Below are 17024 nucleotides of genomic sequence, written 5' to 3' on the forward strand. Positions count from 1 at the left end.
GCTCCGATAACGAATGTGATATACTGTTGCTTGGACCTGACAATTGGGTCGGATAAAAGGTGTTACATAATCTGATAAATATTATCTCAATTAATCTAATAAATATTTTTGTATTCACTTTAAAAAATAAAAAAATTTAAATTTACACGATAAAATTAACCAAATCATAAAAAAGCGTTTACAATTTACATGATAAGGTTAACCAAGAAATCAACTATAAATATTATATCAATTTATTCACTTCTATTTTATTTATTTATGTAGATCCAAATCTAAATATTTATGTTATAGGATTTTAATTATTAATGGTATTATATATATTTGATTTTTTGTTTAGTTAAATTAATTAAGTTAACTTTGTATGTATATTTGTTTTGCTTAATTGTGATAAATTATATTTGCTTTGCTTATTTGGCTTAGTAAAATTAATATATTTTAAAGTATATTGAAGCATAGTTTTTAATTTGTTATTAGAGTAAATTACTTAAAATACAAAAAAAAATAAAATAAAATTACTAAAATAGGTTTTTTTTGGAAAATTTACGGTAATAAGTCAATTTTACGAAAACACTTCCAATTAGAAGTGTTTTCTACCACATCAGTACTAAAAGTGGCAACACCAATATTTTTTTTTATTTTCTAGTGACATCTATTAATGTGGAAATAAAACTAGTAAAACAGGTGTTTATATGGAACCAAAGTCTCATTTCCCTTATTTTCTTAAGTGATATGAGATATGGGTTTATATAGACTCATAATCCATTTACAGTTTATTTCTAGACAATGTGGGATTACTCACTCTTTTACCAATATCTTTCCCCATATTTGGTGCTGTGAATAAAGTGAGAGAGAATAATGAAGATGTGTGTTTGAGGGAAATATTATTAAATAATAATTTAATTTAATTTTTTAATATTATTAAATTTTCATGTATCAACTCTTAATTAATTGAAATAATTTTTCTAAAAAATATAATAGTATAGGCCACTATTGTTATGAAATTATAGTTTAGATATTTTTTGACAAAAAAAATAAATCTAAATATCTAACCAAAAAATATATATAATTTAAGGGTTGTTTGTAACACCCCTATCCCATATCCGTCGCCGGAATAGGTAAAGGGGCATTACCGGACTTGAAACTCATATCAGAACAGTAAAAATTTCGAATATATATATATTTTTAATAAAGAACATTCCTTTAGATAAATACTAAAGACAGTCAGGGATACAATTTAACTTCTATAAGTACATATTCAAAAGATGCCATTTTCGCATGGCTTATATACATTAACCAAAATATTCGTTGGCCACTGGTCTATTCTTTACATGCCATAAAATAATTCAAAACATAACAGTAACAAGCAGTGGATAGTGATAGTGTGACTAGTTGCTGACGATCCCCGAGCCTGTAGCTTCCAAATGAGATCTATAAAACAGAGGAAACAAAGTAAACGGAGTAAGCATTACAATGCTTAGTAAGTTTTAAGCAGTGTCAACAGATAACAATCAAATTATAACATAGTTGTTCGTATTTTTATTTCACTCTTCCTTCGGGCATACCATCCCTTTACCGAATATGCACATCTCATCATATATAATAGGCAGATAAACTTTCACATAAAAGTGAGCTCATGTGACATAAATATATTGTATAATTTCACATAACCCTTCACACTGATCCGATGTCACATAATCATAGGAATAGTCTCATAGATTGCTCACGTATGCATCACATAACCACCTTATGATTTAGTTCAAATCAAGCTTACATATAAACTTGGAGTACATACCTATTCAACCTTTCGTATTGAATATATTTATAAGCAATTCTTATTGCGAAGTCTTATAGCTTTAAACTCTACTCGGATTATCGGCGAGACCTTTAGCTCAGATGAAATCTCCACAAAAAGTCAGCGGGTCTTAACCCAGACATAATCACCACATATGGTCATCTGGTATTTAATCCCGGGTTTACATCATAGAGTTTCATGCATATTTATTCACATGTTACAACATTCACATCGACTATCATATCTGTAATTCATTTACCTCATCAAATATCTAATAAAACACACCTTCCGCCGTCTGTCATTTGGCCATTCGGCCTTATCACATATATGCATGTTCACATTCATCACATTGGCCATTTGGCCTTATCACACATATGCATGTTCACATTCATCACATTGGCCATTAGGCCTTATCTCATATATACACATTCACATTCATCTCATAAAGTCCTAAATCAAAATATAAATTTTCATGTATTCACATCACAATTATCCAAATATACTTCACATACCACATATACTTTCATGTATACACTTTGTCTTGGCTGAATCTACATCTATCATTTTCCAATGAATAATTCAATTTCATGTCATACTATCATTTCATATTCGAATACTTATAAACTTACAATTTCACAAATTTTAATATCAAAGATCCATCTAACACTCATATATCATTTTACAATATCACAATTTAGAATTCACGTATGGGTTTAATCAATAGCTTATGAGCAACTAAAACAAGTTTTATCCATGTTTACAACATAACCACAAATTCTCTACAAGCTGTTTTCCTGAGCAATAGTCGTTAAATTATTTGTAACTAGGGCTATGAAATTCTAAATTATGTGCCGTTAATTTTCCATGAAAATAGACTCGTATACCCTCTATCCACAAAATTTTCAGAATTTTTGGTTTGGCCAATCAATACCAGATTTTTCTTAAAGTTTCCCCTATTTTACTGCTTGACTACTCTGACTACTCTTCACTAAGAATTTAATTTCTCATTGTATAGAATTCAAAATATGTTTTCGTTTATTTTTTTTGAAACTAGACTCATTAAGGAGTTTAAGCATATAATTTTATCTTATATTCATTTTTTTACGATTTATAATAATTTTCCAAATACTGAACAGGGGATTTCGGAGCCATTCTGACTCTGTCTCACACAACTTTGAAAATCTCATTATCGGCAACCCCTTTACTTACACGATTTCTTTTATGCGAAACTAGACGCATCAAGCTTTAATTACATAATTTATTCAGCCTTTAACTCAACTCCCACAATTTATGGTAATTTTTCCAAAACACGCTACTGCTGCTGTCCCTAGCAGATTTATACAATTTACTCTGTAAAGTTCTCATTCACATATTTAAAACATAATATCATATATGCCGTCATTTAGAAAAGTCATTGACCTTAACATATATACATAATTCATACTCATCCCGTTTTAAAACTTAAAACTTACAAAGGAATCAAACTCAATTACTTAAGAACTTACCTCGGAAATTGCCGAACGATTACAGATTGACTATTCGGTTAGGTAGCTTTTTCTCTTATCCGAATTAGACTCCCTAAGCTCTTGAGCTTGAATAAACAAATTGAATCTATTACAAACCAATTATACAAACTCATGGCCGAATATAACAAGAAGACTAACTAGATTCTACTAGCCACTCATTGCTCTATTATTAACTTTACTTAATTATAAACACATTCGGCAATTACCTCAACCTTATTTAATACAATTAACACCGAATTCCTCATGTAAAAAGTACCATTGCCGAATATCATTTAGTTCACCTTAATCCATCTCATGATCGAATGCCTTTAAGCTTAATATCATGGTATCGTAACTCAACATTTATCAATATGTCATTAACAAAATATGCTCATGTCAAATTTACTCCCAATTACATCTCAAAATTCAACAAGCTTATAACTCATTTAATAATTAAATTCCATTTCAAAGTATCAAAACATTATCAAATGTATACTCATCCTAAATGACCGAATGCACATTAACTAAGCACTTAACAATTTTCTTTAGCCATTGAATTCATTCGGCAATGATAAGGACAAATTTAACAAACCTTAAATTTAACTTATAATTGTACATATCTCATTCAAAACATCCACACCAATTTATTATCCAATCAACCATATCCGAAAACCTATCATACAATTAAAACCCTTGTTCAAATTATTATTCACTATAATACTATGGCCGAATCCCTCAATTAGCTAACATAGCCTCTTGTTTTCAATCTAAACACGTATATACAACCTAAATCCCTCTTTTAACACATAATTCACTATCTTGGAACTCATTTCCTAACTAATTTAACTTAGTCCAAAGCCGAATGCTATTTGAGCATTAAGCTCATGTTCTTTTCATTATTAAGCAAGTATTATAACTCAACTAACTTCATTAGCCGACTACTCAAGCTCATTTGAGCCACATATAGTAATTTAGTTTGTTTATACTCAATTAGAAACATTTCTCCTTACAAATTATCAAAACATACACAATGTAACCCATTGAGCTCATGATCGAATGCTTTATGCATCACAAACACAAAATCACATACATGGGTCATTTTAGGAGCTTTAGAACCAATTTAAATTTCTCAAAATCCAAAGAAAAACATATGAAATCATACCTTAATTCCCAACACAAGATGGCTGAATGCCTTAGGTGTTCTTTCTTCCATTTTTCTTTTTCCTTTCCTTATGGTTTTGGCAAGATGAAAAAAAAGATGATGGAACTTTGTTTTTATCACAACTACTTATATAAATTTATTATTTCAATATATAAAAATCATTTTATAATAAAATGTTTATTTATGTCTTTATTATACATAATTCCCACCAATTAAAAATGGAGACAAGAGAACACATTGTTACATGCATGTGTTGGCCAGCCATTTACATTCAAAAATGGTCTAATTGACATGCAAGTCCACATTTTTGAATACATGCTCTATTAGATCACTTTATATATTTACCTAACCTATTTTACCAATGTTTCACATAAGTCCCGTTTCAAAATTTCACATACAAATGCCAAAATTAATGCTTGAAATTTTTTTACACATGCATTTACTCACCTCATGAACATAGAATATAACTTTCAATTATTAATAAAACTCGGTTTCGTGGTCCTGAAACCACTTTTCGACTAGGGTCAGATTAGGGGTGTCACATTGTTTATTCCAACTTTTATTTCATACAACAATAGTATAAAAATATAATTCAAAAGATAATACAACATTCCTTTTATATAATCTTTTTTATTCATCTTTACAAAATTTAAACTTACTAAATTCATTTGTGAAAAGGGGTCCTAAAAGAATTTTATTGAATAAAATGATATATTTGATATATGATTAGTCATATAATCGTGGTTACATAGATATTTTTTATTCAATATCCTTAACAAAAGGTATAAGAGGATTGGCCGAACTAACTCATTTTTTTGATCGGCGAGTAATCGATGGAATTACAAATGGAGTAGGCATTACAAGTTTTTTTGTGGGAGAAAGTGTAAAATATCTAAGGGAAGTCGCATCTCGTTTTATCTATTATTGTATTTAGTTTATGTACTCAATTTTTTAGTAATTTCTTACTTTATTTTATTTTAATTTTATGCAATTTATATATTAATATTATATTTATAGATTTTTATTTTTTATTTATTTTTTAGAATATTAAAAAAATTAATAATAATAATAAAAGTTGTCACATCTCGAAAACCAAGTTAGATGAAATTGAGTTAGTGATACCAAGAGTGGTCATGTCTTGATTTTGAGTTATTATTGTGAAAATTTTGATAAGTGAGTTAATTTGGTTTAATGGATAGGTGTAATGTGAGTAGGTTAGAGGTTTTGTGTTCAAATCACTTTCCATGAATTTTTAGTAATTTTGTTGTAACCCTTTCCTTAACTATCCGGCATAAATAATATTTTCACTCAATTAATAACAAGAATGAGTTTGTTGGTTTAATGATAAAGAGTAAGCTTACCTTTTGGTTTTGTGTTCAGAATCATCATATGTGCAAAGTGAAAATTATGTTTTTGTTTAAATTTATTTTAATTTTTTATTTTATTTTATTCTCTTAAAATTAATATTAATATAATTAAAAAATAATTATTTTCCCTAAATTTTCTCCAAGTCTGTACCCACGTTCCCACTTTCTTTTTCATTATTCTTTTTGTTTTTTTTTCTTTCTTTTTTTTATTCTTTCTGTTTTCTTTCTTTCTTTATTCTTTCTGTTTTCTTTCTTTCTTTCTTTTTGGTGTTTAGATTTGTTTTTGGTTTTCAAAATGTCTTTTTACAAATTTGTTTTCCTTCCCATGGCTATCATGCAAAAACTTTGTATTTCCTAGTCTTTAGATTCGAATGCAATGCTTTTGATGTGTGGGGTCTATGTGATTAGGTACAATTAGGAGAGGATTGTGAGACAATCGATCCTCCGACGAATTAAAATCCCTTTTTAAGTTGTTGTTTCGTATAAGGATTAAGAGTTTGTTCATTCGTGAATCTTCATCAAAACCAACTCAAGTGTGTGTTTCTAACCCAAAAACATTGATTCAAACTCAGAAAATTTGAAAAAAAAATAGTTAATTTCAAATTGCAGTCTGCATTACACGACTATATGCCCAGTCGTGCGAAGCACACAAGCATGTACGATTACACTGGCAACTTGGGTAGGCCGTGTGAGGCACAAAAGGTGGTTAGGTAGGTTGTGTGGGCCACACGGGCTGGCTAATTAGGCCATGTGAGCCCATTTTTTAGAAAACTTTCAATTAGGCTTATTTGACATAAAAATGCGTGATTAGATCTTTTGTGGGTTCGTTTGACTTATATAAGACTCGAGATGTGTTAGTTTTCAATATGTGTCAGTACATGATGTGGTTAAGGCACGTGAAAATTATAAATACGACCTGCGTTCTGGTAACTCGGAAAACGTAATTATATGTTTGATTACACATGACATTTTTATATGGAATAACTGTTAGTACAAGAAATAAGATATGATACAACTGTATAAGTTTATGTGTTGTGTTATGCTCTGTAAAATATGTGTTTAGATATGTATGGCATAACACCTATGTGTTATGTATGTAAGTTAATATGATTTTGTATTTGCATTGGGGTAGGTGTTGATATGATGGAGGAAGTGTTTTATGCCAATATTATTGCTATTTTAGCGATTAAACCGTAATATCTGTCTAGCAGCGCAGTTGCAGCATTATGAGTGGCATACCATCACGACCCAATGTGATTGGATAAATGGACTTTGTAGTCCTATTTAGTGTGATTGGTTGAACAAAGTTGATGTGTAGGGGATGGGAGTAAGATTTGTTCTGTTCTGATATGACATTATGATCCAATATATATATTTCTAAAAATTATTAGTATCCGACACGATATATGTTTTTTATATGTCATGTCAACAAATAATTTAAAAATAATGAAATATTCAAAAAAATAAAAAATTAAGATTAAAAAAGTTCATAAAAATTTAAAATAATTAGCATGAAATACAAGTAAATTGTTATGCAAGTTCTCATGTTTAAAATTTTAACGTTTTAGTAAATATTTTTGTTAAAAAAATTCAACTCTTTTTATAAGGTTGATGATCAACTTCAAATTTTTTTTTAAGGCTGGCATTATGCCTTAAATTAAACCTGCAGTCGATTCGGAAGTAGTTAACATTAGAAATATTAAATGAAAACGTACCTTCGGTGTTTATGGCGGAGGCCCTTGCATTCATTCAGGGTATTCAATTAGGTTTGGATCTGGGGTTTACGACAATCGAAGTTGAAGGTGATGCCGTTTTTGTTGTCAAAATACTACAAAAAGGATGGGATGAATCAGAAATTTGTGCTTATATTAGAGATGGGCAAAGGGCTGAGTAAAGGATTTCAAACCTGTCAGTTCAAACATGGCCACTGATTGATGAATGCTGTTGTTGATTTGCTGGCTATAGAAGGTTTGACGAAAGGGGATCAAAGCTTGATGAGAAATGGGATTTCTGAATATGCTGAAGAAAAGGTGAAAAGTGATCGTAAAGGGATAATGCTGATGGACTAAGTTGTTCGCTTAGATTGGGAAACCAGGGGGAGAAAAAGCATCTAGAGAGGAGAGGAGCAATGGAAGATGGAAGGTTTTTAAGAATTTGGAAAAAGAAAAGATTAATTAATGAGGGGTTTCTATCTAGTTGTTGGTCCTCAGGAGTTGCGTCCAATTAATTGTTTTGGCTGGTGGCTTGGATGCTTATAGAGCAAGCTCCTTCCCTTGCTAGATTATAGGGTTGATTGGGTTGGCTCAATTTTAATTGATTAGCTGGTTTGTTGTTTGGGTTTTATTTAAATGAATAAAATGTCATTTGATATTTAAAAAAGAAAAACAAATATAACTTGTAAATATTGTAGATATATTTCTCTAAAATCACCAAAATTATCAATTATATTAGATGCATTTGTTACAAATGTAGATACTGCTATGGCAAATCATATCATATATATCCTATAGTTATTTTATGTAAAATTATATAATCATATATTAATTAATACATATTGTTATCGTTACACAATTATTTTCTTAAATTAATAGTTATGTTTGAATTATTTATTTTAATACAAGCATTTATTCACTTATTTAAATGAATAAACTTATTGTTAACTTTTTTTTTCAAATTAAAATAATAATTCTCAAAATAAATAAACAGGAAAAAAATTTGTTCGTTCAATTAGAATAATCAATAGTATGTAAAATGAATTTAAAGCAATAAAATAAAGATTTATAACTTTTTTGAATGGGTAAATTCCTTTTTAAACCAATCCACATTTTGTTAAATTATTTAAAGGTGCTCAATATTTCGAATTCCGAATTTATTATTGTTGAAAAAATTATCAAAGAAAAATAGATTTATTATTGTTATGTTCCGAATTTCGATTTTATAAATAAACACGATCACAAAAAATATAATTTTAATTTTTATTACAATTTTAGTAAAAATGTTTATACATATTACAATTTTTTTATAGAAAAAGTAAATAATACACACGATAAATCCATGCATCACATAAGCCAAAAAATTAGTGTACAATATAAGTATTCCTGATTTTACATATTTAAAATTATTTCTGATTTCTAAAATAAATTATTTTTTATAATTTTCAAACGAATTTAAAAGACTAAATATATGGATAATTTTGGAAGTTTTATTTCAACTCCTGATTTTCCGTATGAAAAGTAATCAAAATAAATTATTTTTTGAATGATTTAAAATATAAAAGATAAGTATTCATGATTTTCCATATGAAACTTGAATATATGATGCTAAAAATAAAGAAGAAATATGATTTTTTTAGCATAAAAGTTACGAGTAAAATAAAGAAGAAAAGAGAAATTAAAACAATATATATATATAAAAGAAAATGAACAAAAGGGTGAAAGTTTGGCTTTTGTAGTTGGAGTTAATGGAGAATTGCAAAATAAGTCCCTTTGTGTTTTCCTTTTTTTTCGTAAGGCTTTCTGCCCGTTTTAATTACAACCTAAGTCCTTATTTTATATTTATTTGAAATTTCGAAATTCCAGCATAATTAATTGCAGCATTTGACCCTACATGTTTTTCAGGATAATTTTAAAGGGTTTTTGTTTTTAAATTTATAAGTTTAGTCCTCCAAGGTTTTAAATGCTTTAGAATTTTGAAATCATGGCTTGATTATTTGGCTAATAAGTCCCTTTGTCTCCACATTTATTATAAAATTTGAAAATTATCTCTTTTTTTCCAATATTCATTATTTTCAAACATTTTTGAAAATTTTCTTGAATTTTACATGGATGTTTACTTACTTTTAAAACTCACTTATAGTTGAGCCAAACAATATACCTCTTGTTATAAGATAAATGCTTCCAGTAGGTAAGCTTAGATCTCAGTTCCATCCATGTTTGGGAATTGGATCGAATTAAACTTTGATGGTGCAGTAAAAGATAATTCTAGGTTTGTTAAGATTGGGGGAGTTTTGCGTGACAAGTACGGTAGATGGATTATTAGGTTTAACTGGTTTGTGGTAATTTTTTTCTATTCTAAATGTTAAATTGTAGGCCATTCGGGAGGATTTGGCGATTGCACTTGATAGAGGTTTCAATAGATTGATTATCTTCTATTACAGTCAAGAGGTGGTACAAGTTTTACAGGGCAGTTCTACAAATGTAACACCTCAAACCCAACCTAGATGTTATGGCTAAATCTAGAGTTGTCACAAAGAAGGGTTTTGAAAATAGAGTTATTTCGATAAAGCTTTGTAACGCATATTCGCTAAAAACTATAACTAAAAATGTTATTTAAATAATTCATTCTCAAAACATAAATTGATAGCGGAAGTCTTAGAAATCGTTATACTTAATAATCTCGTTCGTATTGCCATGTTTTTAGTCAACCATAGCAAATAAAAAGTCAAATAAAAAATCCAAATCCAAAATAAAATCAAACAGCCCAGAGAGTCCATAAATTACAAAACTCCCAAAAAATAATCCTTAATTAAATAAAAATCTTAATCTTAATCAGTTCACAAACTCATGGTCACCGTGAGGCTCCGTCACACCGATTTGCCTAAGCCTGTGGATTACTTGAACAAATTAGACAAACAGAGGTGAGTTTTCGTAAACTCAGTTCGTAACCCAGTAGAAATAAACATGCAATTCAGACAGAAATCTCATATACAGTCATATACAGATTCGGACTTATGTCCATTTCGGATACGAATAACAGAATCAGATATGAAGAACAAATATATAGAATTCTACCCTCATCCTCTACATACCAACTCCGACCCTCCCATCACACTATGTGGGGTTAAAAACACCCACCCATCCCTACACATCATAACGTGTTATTACGACACATATAAGATAATATGCAGTCAAGCTACTAGAATATAGGCAAAAGTTGCCATACAGAACACTTCCTCTACATATACAATTCCCACCCCAATCATATATACAGAATACAGATACAAAAATATCATGTTTGCATGCTTGTATACATATAACATGTATATATTTAACATAATAGTTAGGCATGCATAACAGTGTCCTACCTATAGCAGAATATCGGAATATCATATCACAAAATTTTAGGGTTTGGTTATCCTTTACCGACCCTACGATAGGCCCACTGTAATATCCTGATTTTGGGCCTAGTCAGAATAGTGGTTTCGTGACCACAAAAATTCGAGATAGAAATAATTATTTTATGATTATTTTAAGGTCTATGATATGATTGCATGATTGTGTGAAAATTTCGTGAAGAAATTTTATGCATAAAGTGCTTAAATTGAAATTAGGGACTAAATCGAATAATTTGCAAAACTTGCATTCTAGAAGTTTCTAGTATGAAATTATTTTGAAATATTAATTAGGAGGTATTAAATAGAACTTTACCAATTTCTAAGTCTATGGACAAAAATTGGACATGGATGGAATTTTTGGAAAGTTTAATAGTAAGGGCATTTTGGTCATTTAGGGGTAAAATGAATTAAAATACAAAATTAAAAGCCAATTTTGCTCATCTTCAACCCCATGGCCTTATAGAAAGGAGAAACCATGGCTAGCGTTTTTCAAGCTTCCAAGCTCGATTGTAAGTCCGTTCTAGCCTCGTTTTTAATGATTTTTACGTTTTTGGAGTCCCGGTAGCTCGATTTAGCTTATGCTAGCAATAATTTAACCTAGGGTTTATATTTGGAAAAATACCCATAGGTGAAATTTGTGTATTTTGGTGTTTTATGATAGAATATGAGGTTTTAAATTATGTTAAACAACTTGTGCTACTCGATTTTAAGTGAAAACGAGCAAAAGGGTTTAATCGGTAAAAATACCTAATAATATTTGATGTTGTCATAGAAGGGAAAAATGACCAGCATGTCATAAAACATAAGAAAATAGGCTGAAGTTTAAATTACGAGCTTTGGGGAAAAAGTGTAAATATGCAAAAGTTTAGGGGCAAAATTGTAATTTTTCCAAAATATGATTTTGGGTCAAGTTGAATAATGTGAGTCCTAATTAGGCTATATTTTCAATGATAGAGCAAGGAAAACTGAAATTCGGGCTAAAATGGGGAAAATACCAAGTTGTGGACGAAATGGTAAAAGTAGCCATTTTCGCATACGAGGTAAGTTTATATGTAAATGTTGGTAACATAGTTATTGTTTTAAATGTTTTAATGTTATTTAAATGATATGATAATTATTATGAAGTATCATACTTGTGACAATTGTTTGATAATATGTCAAATTATGTGATATACTTGGAAAATGTGAAATACTACCGAGTATCGGTATTGACATTCCATAGAAGATGGTTGAGACATATGATTGGGAAAAATGTCCCGTTGAACCTTAGGAATGGATTAGGATACAAGTGACATGTCACTGGGATATTTGGGCATCCGAACTCATTGAGTTGAGTCCGAGTTCACTTATGGATGCGAGCGTCCGAACTCGTTGAGTTGAGTCCGAGTTCGTGAGATGTAACTAGGCATTCTAGCTCGTTGAGTTGAGTCCGAGTTCACTTATGGATGCGAACGCCCGAGCTCATTGAGTTGAGTCCGAGTTCACTTATGGGCGGGTTACATGGTAGCTTGGCTACATTTGTGGCACTTATGTGCAAACTTTCCATGTATCCGAATTATATTCCGATGTGTTTAACGGGTAAAGTTCTACTGAAATGGAGGAATACTCAAGATGAAAGGGACGTATTGGTAAGTGTTGTGAAATGGGTACTTTGAACAGGTATGTACTTAACCCTCAGGTTGAAAAATCGATATAACAACAATATGGTAAGATGATAAATGAAAATGTGATATGAATGTCTTGGTGATGATTATGCAAATGATGTTTTATGTTTGCTTATATGGTTATGTTACTTGCTATTTGCATGTGAACTTATTAAGCATTTATGCTTACTCCCTCCTTTTCATTCCTTGTAGTTTTGACAAGCCAGCTCAGAAATCGGGAACGGTCGGAGGCTCGCTCACACTATCCGTATACCATCTTGGCATAATGGCTTGTATATTTTGAGTATGGCATGTATAGCATTATAATCATTTTGTATATATGGTCTTTTGATATGGTTATTGAGTGGTATGGAAATGCTTGGTAATGATTAGCCATTGGAATGGCTAATCATGATCATATTTGGTGTTATGTATGTCAAATTACTAGCTAATCCATGGAAACCATGAAATAGGTAAGATTTACCATAAAATAGATTCAGACAGCAGTAGTGACGTGAATTTGAAAAAAATCACTAAAAATAGTATAAATGGAATTAAATAATTAATAAGTTATGGAATCGAAGCTTGATGAGTTTATTTTCATATGGAAGAAGCGAAACAGGTATATGAGCTATATTTTATGAGATGTTTAAATTTTTGTGAAACAGGGCCAGAGCGATTTCTAGATCCCCTATTCTGACTTTGGAAATTCACCATAAATTTTACAAAGATAATTAGAAGTCATGCTTTATATGTACAGATTTATTATTGAGTCTAGTTTTATTAGAGACAAACAGCATAGTCATTGAAGCTCTGTACAGGGAGATATCTGATTTGAAATACACAGAGGTCAGAGTAGTTGAACCCTGAAACAGGGGAGATTTTAACTAATAAACTGTACTAATTGGCCCAACCAAAAACTATAGAAAACAATTACTAGATATATATATGAGTCTAGTTTCAGGAAAAATTTACGGAATTGGATTTCGAGTTTCGGAACTCGAGATATGATTTTTAAAGCGACTGTGATGCAGTTAGCCAGCTTGTCTAGAAATTTTAAAATGAATTGTATGAGCTGTTTAAGTAATGAATTAAGTCCGTTAACACCTCGTGTTCGACTCCGGAAACGGTCTCGGGTACTGGGTGTTACACCCACAATCGATCGGAGAAACCTATGTGACCCTAGGAAAAATTTCAAAATTATGGGCCCACATGCCCGTATTGGCCTACACGCCCGTTAGCCCATACGCCTAGATTGGCCTTACCCATCCCAAAACCCAAACGCCCATGTGGGCCCACACACCTATGCAGCCCACACGCCTAAACTGGCCTAGCCCTTGTGGGCAAACACAGGTCACACTCACACTAATGCACAATCGTACCTTCGTCAGACACACGTCCGTGTCTCGCACACGGCCAACCACACACCTAGGCACACGTCCGTATGGTGTCGATATAATATATTTTCGACTTCTGCTGAAACTCAATTTTCTAAATTTTGGGAACACATCTGGTACGATTTCGATGTGAAAACACTCCTAAGCCACACAGCACCTAAAATCAATACAACAATCTCCCAAATCAATCTAAATTCACAGTTAAACCGAACTAACGAAATCGATGAAGGTAAAATACAAGTGGTCATCACTTACCCACTTTCCATGAACGATTCTGACTACAATTCAGCAAGAGAAGAACCACGTTCCTTGTTATTCACTGTTGCCAATTCCAAAAATCAAACTAACGAAAAGCATAGCCGACTAAAATAACTTTAACCAATGCCCCAATCTAAGAAGAAACTCACCACTTTCACTTACCTAAACGTACAACACAATCAGAGGTTCGTATTATCGAAATTTTGAAGGGAAATTTTAACATAAACAAGGGAAAAGAAAAAAATGTTTTTAGTGGGGAAGAATAGTATAACGTTAGAAATTTTTGGGAAAATGTGAGAGGAAAAGATCCCAACTCCCCACAACAATCACAACCCATAAAATCCTCCCCACTAACCATATCCAACTACTTCAGACTCCTAACTCCACCAAACCTCTAACAGACAACCGGAGCAAAAATTATCACTCACGCTCACGCAGGGATTCGAACACAGAACCTCCAACACCCTAACTCCTTACCACCTGAACCAGTAGGCTCATTCTAATACGAATTAACAGACAGTTTTATATAAGCCCACTTAACAAGGGTAAGGCTTGAATCTAAAAAAACAAAGTTTTTCCAAAAGAAGACTTGAACCCAATATCACACACACACACCTTAAGTTTCCACCACAGAACATTCACTAACGGTATGGACTTCCTACTCAGAACCTTAATATCTCGATCCAAAATCTAAAATGACTCCTCCTCAAAAGTCAGGTCCGGTCTAACCTCGATCTTCTCAACAGAGACAACGTGAGATAGATCAGATTGATATCGCCTCAACACCGACACGTGAAACACGTCATGGATGCGGTCTAACTCTAGAGGTAGCTCCAACTAATAAACGACTGGTCCCACACGATTCAGAATCTGATACGGCCCAATGAACCTAAGGCTCAACTTTCTCTTACGACCAAACCTCAGAACTTTCTTCCACGGAGAAACCTTAAGAAATACAAAGTCACCTATAGAGTACTCTATCTATCAGAAGTCGCCTTAAGACGATCCTGAATTAGTTTAACCTTATCTTCAATCTCGAAAACCAACTCATAACCCAAACCTCGATGCTCACCCAACTCAGTCCAACATAGGGGAGTACGACACTTATGACCATACAAAGCCTCGTAAGGTGCCATCTGAATGCTAGACTGGAAACTATTATTGTAGGCGAACTCAGCTAGCGGCAGAAAATCCTCCCAACTACCTTGAAAATCAATCACACAACTCCAAAGCATCTACTCCAGTATTTGAATCACCCTTTCAAATTGACTAATACAACTTGCGAAGATCCCGATATATCTTATTACCACCGATAAGCATAGTATAAGTACTACTATGCGCCTCCCTCAGAATCGACTGTATCAGATCAGAATCATTCAGTACACACACCCGACCTCGAAAACACAAAACGTCATCCTTATTCAGCCCAAAATTAGAAGTACTGCCACTCTCAACCTGATGAAACTGTAGAACTAGAGAATCACTCCCTAACTGCTTTTCTCGAATCTGCCCAATCCAAGTCGACTTAACTTGCAATTTGGCTAATAGACTCCTACCATCGAACAGACTAAGACGAGTGAATATCGTCCTCAAATCAGTTATCGTTCTACAACTGAGAGCATCGGCCACCACATTGGCCTTACCAGGATGATACTCTATCGTGCTGTCATAGTCTTTAAGCAACTCAATCCATCGGTGCTGCCTAGGATTTAACTTCTTTTGATTAATGAGGTACTTGAAGCTTTTGTGATCAGTGTTAATGATACACCTCTCACCATATAGATAATGCCTCAAGATCTTTAATGCAAAAACCATAGCAGCCAACTCGAGATCATGCGTTAGATAATTCCCTTCGTGTGTCTTAAGCTGATGGGACCATAAGCCACAACCTTACCATCTTGAATCAGTACACATCCTAAATCGACGTGCAATCGTATCACTGTACACCACAAACTCTTTACCAGATTCAAGCTGTATCAGAACAGGAGACTGAGTCAGAACAGGCTTGAGCTTCTCGAAGCTCAATTATTGCGCATCAGTCTAAACAAAAGAAACACCCTTACGTAGAAGCTTAGTCAAAGGAGCTGCAATCAAAGAGAACCCCTCAACAAAATGCCGATAATAACTCGTAAGACCCAAAAAATTACGGATCTCAGATATGTTCTTAAGATGTTTTTAGGATCAACTCGGATCCCCTCAGTAGAAACCATGTGCCCTAGAAAAGTCACCTCTCATAACCAGAACTCACATTTGCTCAACTTAGCGTAGAGCTATTTCTCTTGGAGTATCTGAAACACTAATCTAAGATGTTCATCATGCTTATCCTCAGTCTTAGAGTAAACCGGAATATCATCGATGAAGACTACGATGAACTGATCTAGATACGGCTAAAACACTCAGTTCATCAAATTCATGAATACAGCCGGAGCATTCGTCAAACTAAAAGGCATAACTAGGAACTCGTAGAGCCCATAACAAGTCTTAAATGTCGTCTTATAAACATCCACCTCTTTAACTCTAAGCTAATGATAACCAAAATATAGATCTATTTTTGAGAACACTAAAGCCCCTTGGAACTGATCAAACAAATCGTCGATCTTTGGAAGTGGATACTTATTCTTCACAGTCAGTTTGTTCAACTGCCGGTAGTCAATACACGTCCTCATGGTACCATCCTTTTTCTTATCAAACAGAACCAGTGCCCCTTACAGAGACAAATTAAGACGGATGAAACCACGATCTAGAAGCTCTTGAAGTTGAGCCTTAAGCTCTGTAAGCTCCTTCGGT

At 32.3% G+C, this 17024-nt stretch overlaps 1 long non-coding RNA gene across 2 annotated transcripts; it reads right to left on the bottom strand.

Moving 5' to 3' along the window:
* Positions 1 to 1168: 1168 nt before the first annotated feature.
* LOC107962301 (uncharacterized) lies at positions 1169 to 8120 on the bottom strand. Of its 2 annotated transcripts, none has more exons than XR_001701582.2 (3): positions 7733 to 8116; positions 7542 to 7654; positions 1169 to 1428 (listed from the first exon to the last, which is right to left on the bottom strand). It is a non-coding gene; the product is annotated as an uncharacterized lncRNA (long non-coding RNA). The 2 variants fall into 2 exon arrangements; XR_001701583.2 differs by lacking the exon at positions 1169 to 1428 and adding an exon at positions 4460 to 4526 and having other exon boundaries at positions 7733 to 8120.
* Between the last annotated feature and the right edge of the window lie 8904 nt (positions 8121 to 17024).

The sequence above is a fragment of the Gossypium hirsutum genome, chromosome A06 (genome assembly GCF_007990345.1).
Source record: "Gossypium hirsutum isolate 1008001.06 chromosome A06, Gossypium_hirsutum_v2.1, whole genome shotgun sequence".
NCBI classification, from domain to species: Eukaryota; Viridiplantae; Streptophyta; class Magnoliopsida; order Malvales; family Malvaceae; genus Gossypium; species Gossypium hirsutum.